General features: G+C 43.4%; 1 protein-coding gene and 1 long non-coding RNA gene across 8 annotated transcripts in view; one reads left to right on the top strand and one right to left on the bottom strand.

The window, feature by feature from the left end:
* CDH8 (cadherin 8) overlaps positions 1 to 8013 on the bottom strand; it is a 156147-nt gene extending 148134 nt beyond the window's left edge. For 3 of the 4 annotated variants that reach the window (XM_064386818.1, XM_064386820.1, XM_064386819.1), the window contains exon 1: positions 7665 to 8013. The gene's annotated coding sequence lies outside the window, so the exon portion shown is untranslated. The remainder of the gene's footprint in view (positions 1 to 7664) is intronic. The other variant, XM_064386817.1, reaches the window with a different exon arrangement.
* Positions 7960 to 13591, top strand: LOC135279427 (uncharacterized). Of its 4 annotated transcripts, none has more exons than XR_010346666.1 (3): positions 7960 to 8087; positions 9209 to 9303; positions 9615 to 13591. It is a non-coding gene; the product is annotated as an uncharacterized LOC135279427 (long non-coding RNA). The 4 variants fall into 4 exon arrangements; XR_010346664.1 differs by lacking the exon at positions 7960 to 8087 and adding an exon at positions 8253 to 8657; XR_010346663.1 differs by having other exon boundaries at positions 9209 to 13591.
* Positions 13592 to 15167: the final 1576 nt, after the last annotated feature.

Consider the following 15167-nt stretch of genomic DNA (forward strand, 5'->3'; position numbering starts at 1 on the left):
AACAAAATTGAGTGGAGGAAAACTTCTGGAGAAGAGGAGAAACAGGCAATTAGGGACAGCAAACTACTTAAATAAATGTCTGGTGGACTCGTGCTATCCCATCAAGGTAACCTGCCATTATTTTATTTATTGGTTTTAGGGACAGAAACCTCTCCCCCAGATGTGCTGGTGTGAGAGCAGACTCCATCAGGAGGGAGCACAGCCCAGTGCCCTGGAGAGGGGCTGGACACAGCACAGAGCCAGCAGCCACACCCCGGGCCAGGCACGGCCCAGGCACTGCTGCAAAGCACAGTTACCCCAGGTAGCTGCAGCAGATTTCACTAACAGTGATTTTAAGGGACTGTTATGTCACCTGGAGTTAGCTGTAACACAGAAAAGCATTAAAGCATTATCCACACATCCTTTCCCTCGGCCACACACGTGAAATTGCACAGGGAGGGAAATGAGCTGGGAAATGTTACACGAAATCCTTGGTGCTGTCAGAGCTCCCTGCCAGTCCCAGTGCAAATCCATTGTCCGAGCTCATCTTGATGTACAACTCGTGGCAATTTGCTTATGGCTGCCTGGGAAATCAAAAGCAGATTCCTAAAGCATTATTTATTTCAGCAGCAATGGCAACAAGCACCACCTTTCTCCTGCTTTTGTCTTAGGTGCTCTGCCCTACCCACACACGGAGTAATTCAGTGAGCAAAGATATGTCACTTTATCTTTTTAAGCTTAGTCATGCTCTACTACTCTTTAAAGTCTTCTGCACAGTTCTGTAGGTTATTGAGTTCCTGAGCTTGTGTCAAATGCTAAAGGACTGGTTTAGGCACAGTGTTAACCTCTGCATCAGAGGTAGCTGAGGGAATCCATGCACTGGGAAAATATGGACATGCAGCTACAGAAATGCAACAGTTTCTTCAACATTTAGGGCTCTAATAATTACTGAAGGATTTATTAATCTGTCTAGAAGATGAGCATTACCGAAAGCAGGTTACTTGAGTTTTAGGGGTCTGTTTCAGAGGCAGAGAGAAGGAAGGTTTAGAAAAGCCTTTCCAAGATAAATTCCTTTGCCTTCTTTCCCTTACTTTGGTGCTTTAACTGGGAAACATCATAACCTGGTGCTCTGGAGTGGAGATAAGGCTGTTTTAGGATATAGGTGTTTATTTGTCACAGCTTCACTGAGGCTTTGGGATAGAGAGAAAATGACAACATCCATCACACTGAAATATATCTCAATTATTATTATAATAAATTATTTGTTATTGTGTGTGCTTAACATGGTACTTTATCATATCTACAAAGTCTCTTTTATGTGACTAGCTAATTTTTTTAATATAATTTTTGACAAATATTTACTATCGGGTAATTCTTTCTTAAAAAAACCAAACCACATAAGAGTATCTTGACCAAGTGATATGCTTTTTGTACAGCTTCTCTTGGTATCTATAGAATTTCTTATTTTCGTTACTCTTCGATAGTAAAATCAATATGGGACAACTTTAAAGCTGTCAAGACTCAGGCTTTTTATATATAAAGCTGTCAGTCTTTCCAGAAGCAGCCACTACTTTATGGAACCAGAATGCTTTTAAAGAAACCCACCAAGTGTGTCATCAGAACCTTCAAACTATTTTTATTCTTTATTATTTCTTGCTCTGTGCAGTGCTCTGGACTTCCAGTGTGCTACACATGCTCAGGTACAGGACAAAGAAACAGCAAGTGCTATGAAGTTTGCAGCTGAAGGTGACATTTCCTCCCTAATGAAATAAGTATTTAAAATAATTTAAGGTCATTTTGGTTTTGGTTGCTTGGGTGGGTTTTTTGTTTGATTGGATTGGGGGTTTTTTTTGGTGTGGATTTATTTTTCCATGACAGCTGATACTAAAGCCATAGGTGTTAAAATGGCAATACAGCTGTTTTAGCTCTACAGAGGAACAAAAGGAAACTGCAGCCTTCCCTTTCAACTCCTTATACTTAGACAAAAAGAAAGGTTTGGCTTTCTGGGAGGCAGACACTCCACTGATGCGTGTCAGAACATCATCTCATGAGCAGGTTCAAAACGGAGAGGAGAGACAGACAAGGCTTCCAGAGTGGTCCAAAAACTTAAACAGAAGAAAAACAGTTGCACCAGCACTGTTTTCATGCTATAGGAAGAGGAAGAAACGATCTGGAGTAATTTTTGTTCTCTCCAGTCCAGTGCTTAGAGCGGTTTTGCCGTGACCGAAGCAGAAGCGCGCTGCACCAAGCCCTGGGCTGGGGCTGCCAGAGCCCTGCTCCCTCCTCGGAAGGTGAACTCCATCACTGGGGACCTCTGGCACTGCCACCAGAGAAGGGACAAGAGGCAACTTGTGCTCAAACATGCAGAGCTCATAAAAAGGCAAACAGATTGGCCTGCGACTGAGACTGAGGTGTTCACCGCGCTCTGCCTGGGGCATTGTTTATCAGGAGACTTTCAGCAGCTGGGATGTGCTTATCCTGCACTTCCTGAAAAAAAATCTTTAAATATTAATGGAGGACATAAATATCTTGCTTTCTGGGCTTCTTTTTCAGCCTTTTAAAAAATATCTAAACATGTACAACAGAAGTTTCATGTCCTTGTTTAATGAATATTGTCTATTCTTTACAGAATTAAACAAAATATAATACTTAAGGAAAAACCCACATGTTTTCCTGCTATGTATTCCAATTAAATTAAGATTATAAATTATGACTGGATATCATGACTTAGTGAAAGCTACATAAACTCTCCAGCCATATGCATGAGCGTGTGTGTGCATTAAAAAATCTTTAAAGAGGAAAATTCTGAACATATCTGGACTTTTCTAACTGTGTACAGTATGGCTTCAGGAAACCTCAAATCTCTGCTGAGATATGTGAAATTAGAAGTGAAGGTTTCTAATTTTGCATCACTGAATTTGATGGCACTTCTACCATCAATTTGATGAGTTGTTTGGAAAGAATTAGGACTCTCCAACATTAAACTTATTTCTTCTGGAGTTGCCAAGCTGAGATTTTGTGGGGTTTTTCCCCCCATTCATTTGTTTTCTAACTTTGGGAAACACAAAAGTAAAGGTCAGAGACCAAAACACAGGACACAATCTAAATTTCAGTGACATTAAGTTTTGATACTATATTACTTAAGGGGCAATCATAGCTGTTACATTTAATCCAAAAGAGAAACTCACATCTGAAGTGTTGCAAAATTCAATTAGAGAATTGCACTTCCTCTTGAGCGCCTGCTCTCCGTTTGCTGTAGTATTTAGGGCTTTGAAATAATATATATATGTACAAAAATATATGGTTTATATTTATATTTTTATAAAACGTAAAATATGTGCATATAATTCTGATCATCAGCGACTGCAAAGGAAATTAGTGTAAATGGAAGTTCTCAAACGAGGCTGAGCATTGCTTCCCTGGAAAAAGCCACTTTGGGTGAATGTACACGAAAGCTGAAGCTGTGAACTAGGGACTGCCAAGACTGTTTTCATAATGTTTTCAACTTCCATATCTGTTGCAAAGACACACTGAGAAACGCCTCCGTGAGCTTGTCTAGGGCTTGGGCACCACAGGATACAGGAGACACTTCCCATGGGAGCTTCCCCTTCCCAGATCTGGGACTGGGAGACACTGCTGATCTCAAATCTGAGCCAGGGTGTGTAAAGGGTGTTCATCATTCTCAATTTCAAACGATTTCCACAAGACACATCACGATCAACACCTTGGCAAATCAATTCTGTGAGTGCTATCACTGCAACCAACCCGTGGATAAAGGCTGCTCTCATGGCTAAGGCAGGTGGAAATCAGATTTTTTAGCATCTGACTCCAGGTAAAACACTATCTGTTGGTAACTGAACTGGTTCACAGATTTTTTTTTTTTTCTTTTCAGCTTTTACTTACTACTCCAGCTACCATCAGTACCCAATATATTTTGGGAACAAAATTTTATTAATGCAGTTGAAATGCCACTAAGTTGATGTTATTTACATGGTTGACAAAATGAGAAACATGCTGGACAGATTCTAGAACAAAGGAGAGGAAAATAAATGTGTGTGTATATATATAGACACACATTTGTAATCTCAAATTGGACTTTATTTTGTTCTCTGTCTGTCTACTGCTCAAATAGTTATGTTCCGAAAGCTCTGAAGTGAGCCACCTTTTCTATGGCAACAACACTAAGAAAAATGTTGAGTTTCCATGATCTAATTTAATTCTATTGATGTGATCTTACGGTAGCAATGATGCTTAAAATGCTCCAAGCTCAAATTGCTGTAGCATTTGCCTCCCACTGAAAGAATTTAGGTTTTATTATTTTATACTCATAGATGAAAGACTCTTATGATACCACTTTAGTGTATACTACAAGCACACAATTGTATTAATAGTAGGTCAGGCTTTAATAATATTGAGATGAAAAGGGAATATTGCTGAGATGTGGGATACCTGATAGGTATAGAGGATTTATAAAAATACCTGCATGAGCAGTCGCTTTCTGTCACAAAACATGCACAATCATCACTTGGAAATACACAGCTCCGAGAAATTACAGGGCATGTTCACATCCCTACTTGTCCATAATCTCAGAGATCAGTGTTTCTCTCTCTTTAACATCCCTCAGGTTTTGGAAATCAAATCATCTGTATGTACGAAGGGTCAAGTGGGAGGGCTCCAGGCCCCTATTTTCAATAAATGTCCAAAAAGGTCCCAGCTAAAGTCCGTGGGAATGGTCTTCCTGAGCCAAGATTTAAAAGATTAAATCTGCAACTCTGTGAGAGGAAATAGAAAGAAAATTCAAGAAGAGTTTTGGGGGCTAACAGACCTAAATTTATGTCCATGGCTGACTGTGATTTCTCACTTGAAATGGTTCTACATCCTGAATAAGGGAGGATTTTTTTTTTAGAGAAGACAATGACTCATATGTTAACAGTGGTGCAAATAAAGTGCCCAGAGATCAATACATTGATTTGACAAAGGTGCAATGTTATTGGAAAAATCCTGAAGATCACAAATGACAAAAATATAAAAAAAGATAACAAATTTCACAAAAAAGGTGAATTTAAATCTGATTGTGGGACTACTTCCCCCTTTACAGCTCTTTTTTGGACTTCTGTAGCAGGAGCTGATGGGAATGACTAAATAACATTCAAAAAGCACTGAGAGACTTCATCTAAGAAGGATTCTACCTCACCTCACAGAGATTAAGACTTGTTTTATTAAGGAAAGGCATAAAAGGAGTAGCTGTCATATACAGCCATACTTCTTATTAAAACCAGCTGCATTTGTTAAGCAGGCGCACGGAGTGGTATTGATTTTTTAATATTGAAGAAAATGTCCAAAGTTAGTTTCTTGGCTAGCAGCCCACCCAGTTAACAAATTGCTCACCTGGATAATTTAAGAACCAACTTACATGAAATACCTCAATCTCCAAGGGCACTGAAGGCCCTCAGCTTACAACTAAGCATGGAAATCAAAGTCCTCCACAGCCAGGATGCAAGTTTGGAAAAAGAAGGGAGCTAATAAATAGCTTAGAGGAAGCTACCAGAAAGCTGTGCTCCTTCTGTAAGCAGTGAGGTGGAACAATAAGGCTTAAAGGATGAAAATATCATGTAATAACTACTTCCCTTCCTAGGGTTCTTCTGTCACAACCATATCACAATCCATACAATTAGGCTGGGAGGTAACACTAGAGAGAGCTTTTGGGTTCTGATGGTATCAGATTTTATGGGTATGCCAAATGGGTATGTCAAATACCAACTTCTTCCAGAAGATTCACCATCTTGTTTAAGACAGCTAAAATGCACCCGAGAGTAATTTCCCACTCTTCTGAATTTATTTATTATTTACTTATATATACTGAGAAGCCTATTGTGAAGTCTCTACTGTTCACAGCAGTCTAGTATTGAACATAGAGGGGAAATATACAAGAAAAGGGCGTATTTCTCCTTATCCTTGGTGCAGAGAAACTCTTGAAGAATTTCCAAAAGAGGATGAGTGAAGTTAAGAGGATTCTTTATCTATAGCTTTGGTATTATCAGCTCTATTCTTTAATTGAAACTGAAGTGAGCAGCTGTTAACTTCCCTGCCATTAAGCGCTAACACGTTCCATTTGGAACAATAAACAGTTGTCGCTGTTTGAGTCCTTGCCATCAGCACCTCCCAAAAAACACCTGTCCGCGATACGAGCCGTCTATGTGCTCAAGTTGGCTGTTCCGAGGTGTCAGCCTTTATAAAAGTTGTATGAGTGTTTCCTCCCCTCTCGGAGAGAAGAGACAGACTCGCTTGCGTGAAACACAGAGTGTTTGTGCCTGTCTGAAAGGGAGGCGAGCCAGGCTACAGTTTGATACCTGTTGGCAACGCCAGCGGGTCTGCGTAGCGCCGTTAAATGCCAGGTTGGATTGATTCCACTCTATTTAGTCTGCTACTAAACGCAAACTGTTTGAATTGAGACAAATTCAAGACACGACTCAACGGCGACGAACCGCGAAGGAATTCCTGCCTGTGTTAAGTAGTGTCACCTTCATGGCGGTAGGCAGAGCCTAAATAAGGATCTGAATTAATCCCTTTTCTGTTACCCACCCAGAGGCTGCCACAGGCTCCCGTGCCGAAGCCCTGCGGTGCCCCCGGCGCTGGCGCTGCCGAGCGGGGATGCTGCCTGGCGGCTCGGGGCTCCGGCTGGGCTGCTGCCACCCAGCAGAACAGAAGGATGTGCTCCTCCTCTGCCGTCCTCAAAGAGAAGACGAAGCGTTTGGTGGCACAGCAGCTTCAGGGGGCTGCAGGCTCCTGCGTTTCTGCTCTGGGAGCCTTGGCAGCAATCGAGCGGCTGGGGCTAAGCGGCTTGCTCCCGCTCCCAAGTTTCGGCTGGGTGCATCCTCTGTTTAGTCAGCCAAAGGATGGGAAGGAAAACAACTTGTGGGACAGGGATCACTCCTGGCTAGTTATGGCTACAGATTCATTGCCATCGCAGCTTTCAAGAGCAGTATTTCTGCGATGCTTTTCCTTCGCAAAGTAGGAAAGGAAGCTATGAAGCCATTCCTATTTATTTACTTACTTAGGGGTGCAAAGCTTTGTGGTGAGGGAAGGTGATAATAAATTGGGGGGATTTCCCCCCCTCAAGGTTCTTCCAGCCTCCTCCTCCCTCATTTACATATCTGGCTGGTGGGTGATTTTTATTCTCAGCACGAAAACTGCAATCTATTTCAATGCATGAATGCAGCCCTGCATCTATTCAACACAGTGAAATAGCCCAGAGACTTATTGTACTAAATAAGAAAACAAGGAGAAGAAACGGATTCGCCAGCCTTAGAAGCAACCCTCTGTGATCCAAAGTCCTCCTGATTCTTTCAAGGAGGGTTGTAGAACTGAAGGAAAAATAAACCTCCCCAAAAAAACCACCAACAAGCGGGAAGACAAATACAATTACCACCACCTCTTCTCCCGGGAGAATAAAAATGATAATAAAAAATACTAACAAGCATCCCACGACATTTCAATTATCGGCAATTCGGAAACATCCGACTTAATGAGGGACCCCAGTTCAGTCTAATACCGCACCTACGGACGAGGGAAGCGCTCGCCCAGCGCACCTCGCACGCACACAGAGCCCAAGTCAGCCAGAAACCCACGGAGCGAGAGCCCTCTGCCAGCCAGCCACAAATTGTCTGAATAAAATGAATACTCACTCTTTCAAGGAGCAAGGGAGCCGCTCGCCCACAGCCACTTCACGCACGGATTGAAAGGGCGAGGTAAAAAACCATCAGCCGGTCCCTGGGAACAGGCAGGGTGCTCCAGATTTTCTCCTCATGCTTTCCGAGGCTGCCGATGCTGGCGGAGCCGCTGGTTGCTGGGCTTCCCGGGTCTCTGTGCCTGCATGCTGGAGTGCAGTTATTAATTTCTCCCTTCGCACGAGCCAGCGGCAGCCGCACGTCTCCAGGAAAGCAGGGATATTCCAAATAAATCCGCTAATTCCGGGGCTGAGCGCGCTGCCGTGCCTGCCTGCCTGCCAAACGTAACTGTGAAGCGATGTGGAAAAGTGAGCCGGGAGCCTCCCCTGACAGCTCTTATTGGGCTGATCTCGGAGGCAGGTCTAGCGCTGGGAAATTCGTGTAAGCACTTTGGGGTGGTGGTTTTCCCCCTCCCTCCGCTGCCCGCCTTCCCCCCGGCAGGCACACAACTTTTCCAGGGGCGGCGGCGCCGCTCGCTCCTGCCGGGCGCCCGGGCCGCCAACTCCGCGCCGGGGCATGTCCTCCGGCCGCCCGGGAGCCACCGAGGGAGGGACGGAGGGAGGGCTGAGGGCGAGCGGGGGTGGGCACCGGGCGGGCCCGGAGCGGGGCCACCGGGGACGCGCCCGCCGGGGCCGGGACGTGCCCGGGGCGCCGGCGAGGAGGAGGCCCCCTGTCCTGTCCTGTCCTGTCCCGTCCCGCCCCCGTGCTTTGAGGGGAGGCCGCCGGGAGAGGGACGGGGGTGGCTGCGGCAGCGCCCCGATGGGCCGCGGGCAGCCGCTCGTCTCCGTGCGACGGCGCTGCGGGCGGGCGCCCTGGGCACAGGACACATCCTTTAAAAAGGCTTTTCCCAACGCGCCCCGGGGAGCTGCGGGCGGTTCGAGGCTCTCCGCGGCCTCGGTGGCCTCGGGCCCAGGCGAGCTCCGCGCAGCTGGATGGAGGCAGCACCGCGCAGTAAGTCCTTGACCCTCGGCCCGTCCCCAAATCCTCTTTGTGACCGCACAGCCCCGGCTGCTGGAGCGCTGCCTGCGGGCTCAGGGGCGCAGCACTGGGCATCGCTACCGCCTTTGGCTTTGCGGAGCTGGAGGGGGCTCGTCCCACCCGAGGCGGACAAACAGCGCGGGCAGCACCCCGCGAGGGACAGGCCACTGCCATCCCCTGCCCACCTTCCTTATCCTCCTTGTCGTGTTGCATGGATTATCTGTTAGCAGATTAAATGTATTATTTTTAATAATACATCCTAGCTCTGAATCCTCCCCAAGTGTGATGCTTGCCGGAGGGGAAGGGGTGAGAGCACAAGGTGTAGACGTGGCCAGGTGCAGGCAGGGACTCTCGAAATGGAGGGCTGGCTCCACACTGGGCTGCTGCTGTTGGGGAAGTTTGATCACCCTCAATTCCATCCTTCCCCTGCTCTCCATGACCAGTAGAATGGTGTGGTTGAAATGAACGTGCTCTGTGGTTCTACATTAACAAAGCAGGTTCATTGCTCAACTTCCTTTATAAAGGGCTGGTCATCTGAACCTCCAGAGCACCTGCAAACCTCTCCACCTTAAGTAAAAGATGACTACTCTGTTGAAGATCTACTTAGGATTGCAGAAAGGTGAGCCTGATATTCTGCTATATAGTAAGAATATCATATAATTTAGTAAGAATACCATATAATTTAGTTCCATGATTGTTAATCTTATTTTCCCTGCTGACCCTATGAGTTCATGACCGTGCATGAGACCCTCCATGTGTAGCTCTTACCTGCTCGACTTTATCTTGACTAAATGCAAGCTAGTGCATTTCTGCTTGCACAAATCCTCCTGAAAAGTCTCAGACTCATGGGGATGTAGCAAAATGCACCCAGAATGTGCCATTTTTCAAGGTCAATGAAGAAACATCTAACTATCGCTTTGTTTCCCTCAGCCCAAGCACTTACTTTCTGAGCTGTGAGCCTGGGAGGATTGCTTGGAGGAGGATGGATATGAAAATACCCAATACTTGAAGCAGGCAGAGAGCCTTGAGGGAAATACAAAACACTTGGCAGTGCAATAGATAAGATCAGAAATGTGGTTTCCTTTTACCTGGGGTTCTGTTGAGGCAAAGAGAATTTTTCTCCCCCATCGTTCTACCAGCGATGCAGTGCAAATACAGATCTTGTCACAAGGAAAGCGTGAGGATGCTCAACCTGGCTTTACTCTTGGGAATTAATGCCAGTTTTCAAACTTCTTTTAGGTTTCAGTAAGAGTGGTTGCACACCTTGTTTTAATTTCTATTAAAAACACCTAAAGGAAGCAACCAAGAATAAAAGTTCTTTCTAAAACGAGCCCTCGTGTCCTTGCTTTAAATAGGCAGCACAGCTGTGTGTGGGAAGAAAGCTAATGGTAGAGGTTGTACCTCCAAGTGCAGCTTAAAAGTTGAGTTTTTTGTTTTGATTTCAACCTTTGACTTGTGCCATTTGTTCTACGTGACCTTTCTTGCAATTGGAAATTATCAGGGCAAAAGCTGTGCTCTTTCATCTTCAGGTTGTGGGAGAGGATGGTAAGTGTCTTGTTAAAATGGATTATGCCATCCATGGATTCCCCTGCTGGAAAGTCTTTCAGATGATGGAGTAAATCTTGACAGGAAGAAGTGTATAGATTAAAATTAATGTAAAAATAAGCTTGGAATAGCAAAGGAACATTTGCAGCTTTCTGTATCCTATCCAGATGAAATGATTTAATGATATTTATCAGAGTGAGATATATATATACACACTACTGCATTACACTGATGAATATGCTGCTAGAAATTGTTTCCTCTTAAATAAATATTATAAGGAAGATTATTCCTCTATCTTCTAAATGGCCATTTCATTTTTTAAGCAAAAAGCAGCTCTGCCTCCAGTTGCAATGGGATGAGGATTTTTAGTTTAATGACTACTGAAGAAGGAAGTCATCTGCAAAATGCATGTGATTGAATCCCACCCTGGATCAAACTGGAATGCAATTTTTCATATTAAATTTTGGGATCAGTGGAAAAAAAAAACCAAACAACAAACCAGACTACTTACAAAACATATTGGCTTGTGGTATGAGTTGGTTGTTGGTTTTGTTATTGTGGGGTTATTTTTCATCTTGGATTTGCAGTATCTTTTGGTTACTTTTTTTGCTTGGTTGTTTGTTTGGGTTTTTTTTTTGGGGGGGGGCGGTGTTTGTTTTTTTCTTTTAGATGGGTTTTCATTTTTTGGAGGTTTTTTTATTTGGTTTTTTGACTGGTCATGATGGAGAATTGAGAAAAAATTAACCTCAGCTTGGAAGAGAACTGTGAGATTTACTTCTATATTGCTTTTCTTTTATGAGTAAGAAGGATTAAAACCCCAATGTGAGTTCCCATACACATACAGACAGGAAGTATCTGTCACCTAAAATATGTGGCATAATGGAATTCCACCATCTTCTCTCACTTTCACGTTTTTGTGGAAACAGTTGTTGATTATCATTTAATTCTTTGTTCCTCAGCAGTGCAATCAACTGTTTCCTGAAGACGGAGGGTTTAGACCTTACTGCTTACAAATATCCAGTAGGAGTGGCTCGAAATGAGCTCTTCAGGGGCAACTCAGTCACAGCACAGCCTTGCCAGGGTTACTGCTGCAGTCAGTGTTTGGGGTCATGTCATTTAAATAAAAATGCCAAAATCAGGGCTTGAGAGGGGAAAAGAAACTACTGTGCTAATTCCTCATATTCACATTTTATTCCCATCAGATCACCTACCAGTGAGATATTTCCCTCAAAGCATCAGTAGCTGATTTCAGTTTTTAATACGTAAAATGGATCCAAAATTACATGCAATTAATGAGTCCAGAGTGAATTGCTTGATCAAGATAAATGACTTTACTGCAAGCTACTCTTGCTTACAGGGATTGCCACTAAAATGCCACTTCAAAGTAATAAGAAATTAATAACTGATTTGAAAGTTACTAGAGCAAGTTTATGGACTAGTGGCATCACCTGCCATTGTTGCATTAAAGCTTTAAGTAGCAGCATTAAATGTAGTTTTCCTAGGCAGTGTCCACTCTACATCATTGGCACCTCTTGCTCCAATTACATGAGGGATTATTCCTTAATTTAATTTTCTTTGTATGCTAGGATTGACATTCCATAAAGTAAGAAGAAACAAGAAGGTTTATCTTAAGTCCAGGACATTTCTGAATAAAATATGCACTTTTATCAGCTCCCTGTGCCAGCACACAAACATAATTACCTTTAGAACATAGGTTCTTATCACTGTCTTGCAACCTTTAAAACCTGCTTGCATACAGTTATCACAAGTTGGTTATCAGGAAAAATAATGATCTCCTGTGTTTGGGAAGTCACTGAAGACATCTGTAACTTGAAAAAAAAAATCCATTATATAATGCTTACAAGTGATCCTATAGATTAAAACAAGGGGAATGATACAAGCAGCCTCTGAGATAAAGGTAAAGTGTTGAGGTAGGTTTGGTTTCACTTTTTTTCCCTCTGAAAGAAATTCGTGTTTATATTTTAACAGGCAAGGCTAGAAACCCTGAGGGACTGAAGTGAGGGATTTGCAAAGGAATGCCAGATTCCTTCAGAGATCACACATGGTTAAAATTCAATATCCAGCACTGGAACAGAGAGCTTGGAAGGCCCTACTGAAAAATGAGCAGCAGCAGCAGCCATAAGTGACAGAAGTGATTCTCAACCACCCCAAAATCCTTGCTTTTGACTCTGGGCCTTCTGAGAATGGCATCTAATCCAACACCATTCCTTTGTTACTTGAGATGTGAGGGGAAAATGCATTGATTTTGAAGTTTGACTGGACAAACATATTCCTATAACCATTTAAATTCCTCCTCCAGCCCAAGGAAAAGTCTGTTCTGTCAGACAGAAACAAAAGTTTAACCCAGCAGCAGCCCTGGGCTCGTGGGCACTCAGAACATCCTTTGCCATCCCCAAGCACTTCATTTAGCACTATAAAACACAACTAGCCCTGAGCCACTTCCACTCTCCAGAGATTATAAAATATAACCCCCCAACTACTAATTTGTGTACCTTTTGCACCAGTGATATTAGGGAGTACATAAAAATAACAATGCATTATCAGGTTTTATTATTCCTCAGGCACTGTTTGCAATTTTGACTAGTTGCTGTCAGGTTGGCTGTTAGAAAAACAATTATTCCTTTAGTACATCAAACACTAGGAGAAAGACGAAAGGAAATTATATCCAGCAAGGCATTCAACCATTACTTTTTTTTTTTTAGTGCAAGTTGTACAGGATGCAATTTGGGAAGTTAATCTTTTGCTTTGGGTTTTCACTCTGCCTTGTGAGCATCAGGAGCTGGCTCAGTCGCAGGAGCTGTGCAAATATTGTTTGCTCTACCTCAAGTGCCCTCTAGTGTGCAGTAATTAAGCAGGTTAAAATAAGTTTTTTCTCCTTTTTTTTCCTAATAGCTACTCTCCTAAATCCCAACGTAATATGTAACACTGCTTTTCTTCGAGGAGAAAGAGAAATTCAATGTTCACTGCATTAATTGTGTGGCTATAAATGAATTATCTCCTCCTTGCAAAATCAAATCACTTCTGTTGCTGTCAGATTTTTATTCTCAGAGGTATAAGTTAAATAAAGCCTGATAATTCTTTTGGGCGTTATGAAAATGTCAAAGTACAAACAGTTTTTGGTGTTATCAGATCCAAACCAATAGTTTTCTATCTGCAAAAGGAAATTACCATATTCATCAACAAAACATGACCCTAGAACACGACTAACAAACCCACTAATTATGCTTCCAGGGTCTTTTAAAAGTACTCTTTGTCTGCAGTTTAGAAAACAGGCAAGCCTACATGAATATAAACAGAATAATTACTGGGGCACACATGTAACAAGTTCTGTGCGTTCTCATCTGTCCTGTGATGCTGAGGTTCTCCCTCAAAATTCTGACATCTCCTGTTTGGACAAACCCAGTGGTGGATGTCAGTGAGAGCAGGCTCTGTGCAGCAGCTGCCTGACACCAAACAGTGACAGGAGGAGAAGTGAGAAAATGTTGGGAGAGAAAAGTGTGGAGAGGTAAAATTACCAGCTGCAGCTCCAAGAACAAAGAATTAAAAACTCGGAGGAAGCAAGGGGGATTTTAACTTGTAAATAAGTTTTAACAATAACTTTAAATAAGTTTAACTTATTTAAGCTTATTTCTAAGGGTTCCCCTGCATTTAAAATGCAGGCTTAACACTTAAGGTCCCCACATAACTTTCTCCACTGCACAAATGAGTTCATTTTGGGGGAAACCATTGAAGAGTGTTTCCTCATTGTTCATTTCACTGTGCCCTGACCTCAAAGCCAAATATTCACTTTCAGGCAGGATTTACCATAAAATTCCAAGATAATAGCAAGCCTAAGCATACTCTAAACAAAACAGATTTTTAATGGACTTCTGAAAGCTGAGGTAAGAGGGATGGGTGGATCCCAGGAGAGCTGAAATGGTTGCCTATAATAGGGATATGCTGCACAGGGTGAGAGAATTGAATCTTTTATGAGTTGTAAAATCAGTAGGACTTCCTATAAGTGGAAAGAGTCATCATCACTACCTCTGAGCTGGGCTGTGGTGGCAGAGTTGTGGTTTCCAAGTGAGGTGCTGAGAGAAGCCCACAGGATTGTTTCCCGTTTGCCAGCTTGGCTCTGCTGAAGGTTAATTTTTGTTCCTTGACTGTGGCTTGTGCATTCTGCAGAGAACACACAGTTCTGGTGCAGTTTAGCATCCATAGGAGGCAGACAGGACAGAGCAAAGCACCACACTTGGCCAATACATGGTTTTCTAACACACAATGGCCTGTTTTAACAGCCCCACTGCACCCAGGCACCGTGCTGCCAGCAACGCAACAAGAGTTACTCCAGAATAACTGGAATAGATGCTCTCATAACTGAAAGCTAAAGTACATCAGGGTCAGACAGGTCTTGGCCGGGATCTAGGCCAATAAACTACCTTCATTTCCATCAGATTTGAGTCAACTTCCCCAGGTGTGTCCAGCCCTCATCACTACAGGGATGAGAGGGAACAGTAGCAGCAAATACACCTGGAGAGCAGCAGGGAAGGGAAAAGCCAGTCAGTGGCAAGGGCAGCTTCTAAAATGATACCTTAAAAATGGACAGCACTCTGCCACCCCTGTCCTGAAGACAATAAATCCCTTCAGGTCAGCCCAGCTCTCCATGAAGTGCCTCCCCTGTCTGGAGGAGACCAGCAGACCTTGGCTCCCTGAGAGGTGACAATTACAGCAGGCAAGTGATCCAAAGGGAGCCGTGGTTACTAACACTAGGGAAAGTAGCACAAGCACAAACACAAAAGTAGCACAAGCCCAGATTCCCAGCATGGGCCACCTGAAGAAATTCACCAAAAGGTACTTTGCACACCTCATGACCCAAAACTAATAGCAGCACAAGCTGAAATTTGGCTGCTACCTCAAATGGTAGTTTTCCATTCTGAA

This window comes from Passer domesticus, chromosome 12, assembly GCF_036417665.1.
Source record: "Passer domesticus isolate bPasDom1 chromosome 12, bPasDom1.hap1, whole genome shotgun sequence".
In the NCBI taxonomy this organism is placed as follows: Eukaryota; Metazoa; Chordata; class Aves; order Passeriformes; family Passeridae; genus Passer; species Passer domesticus.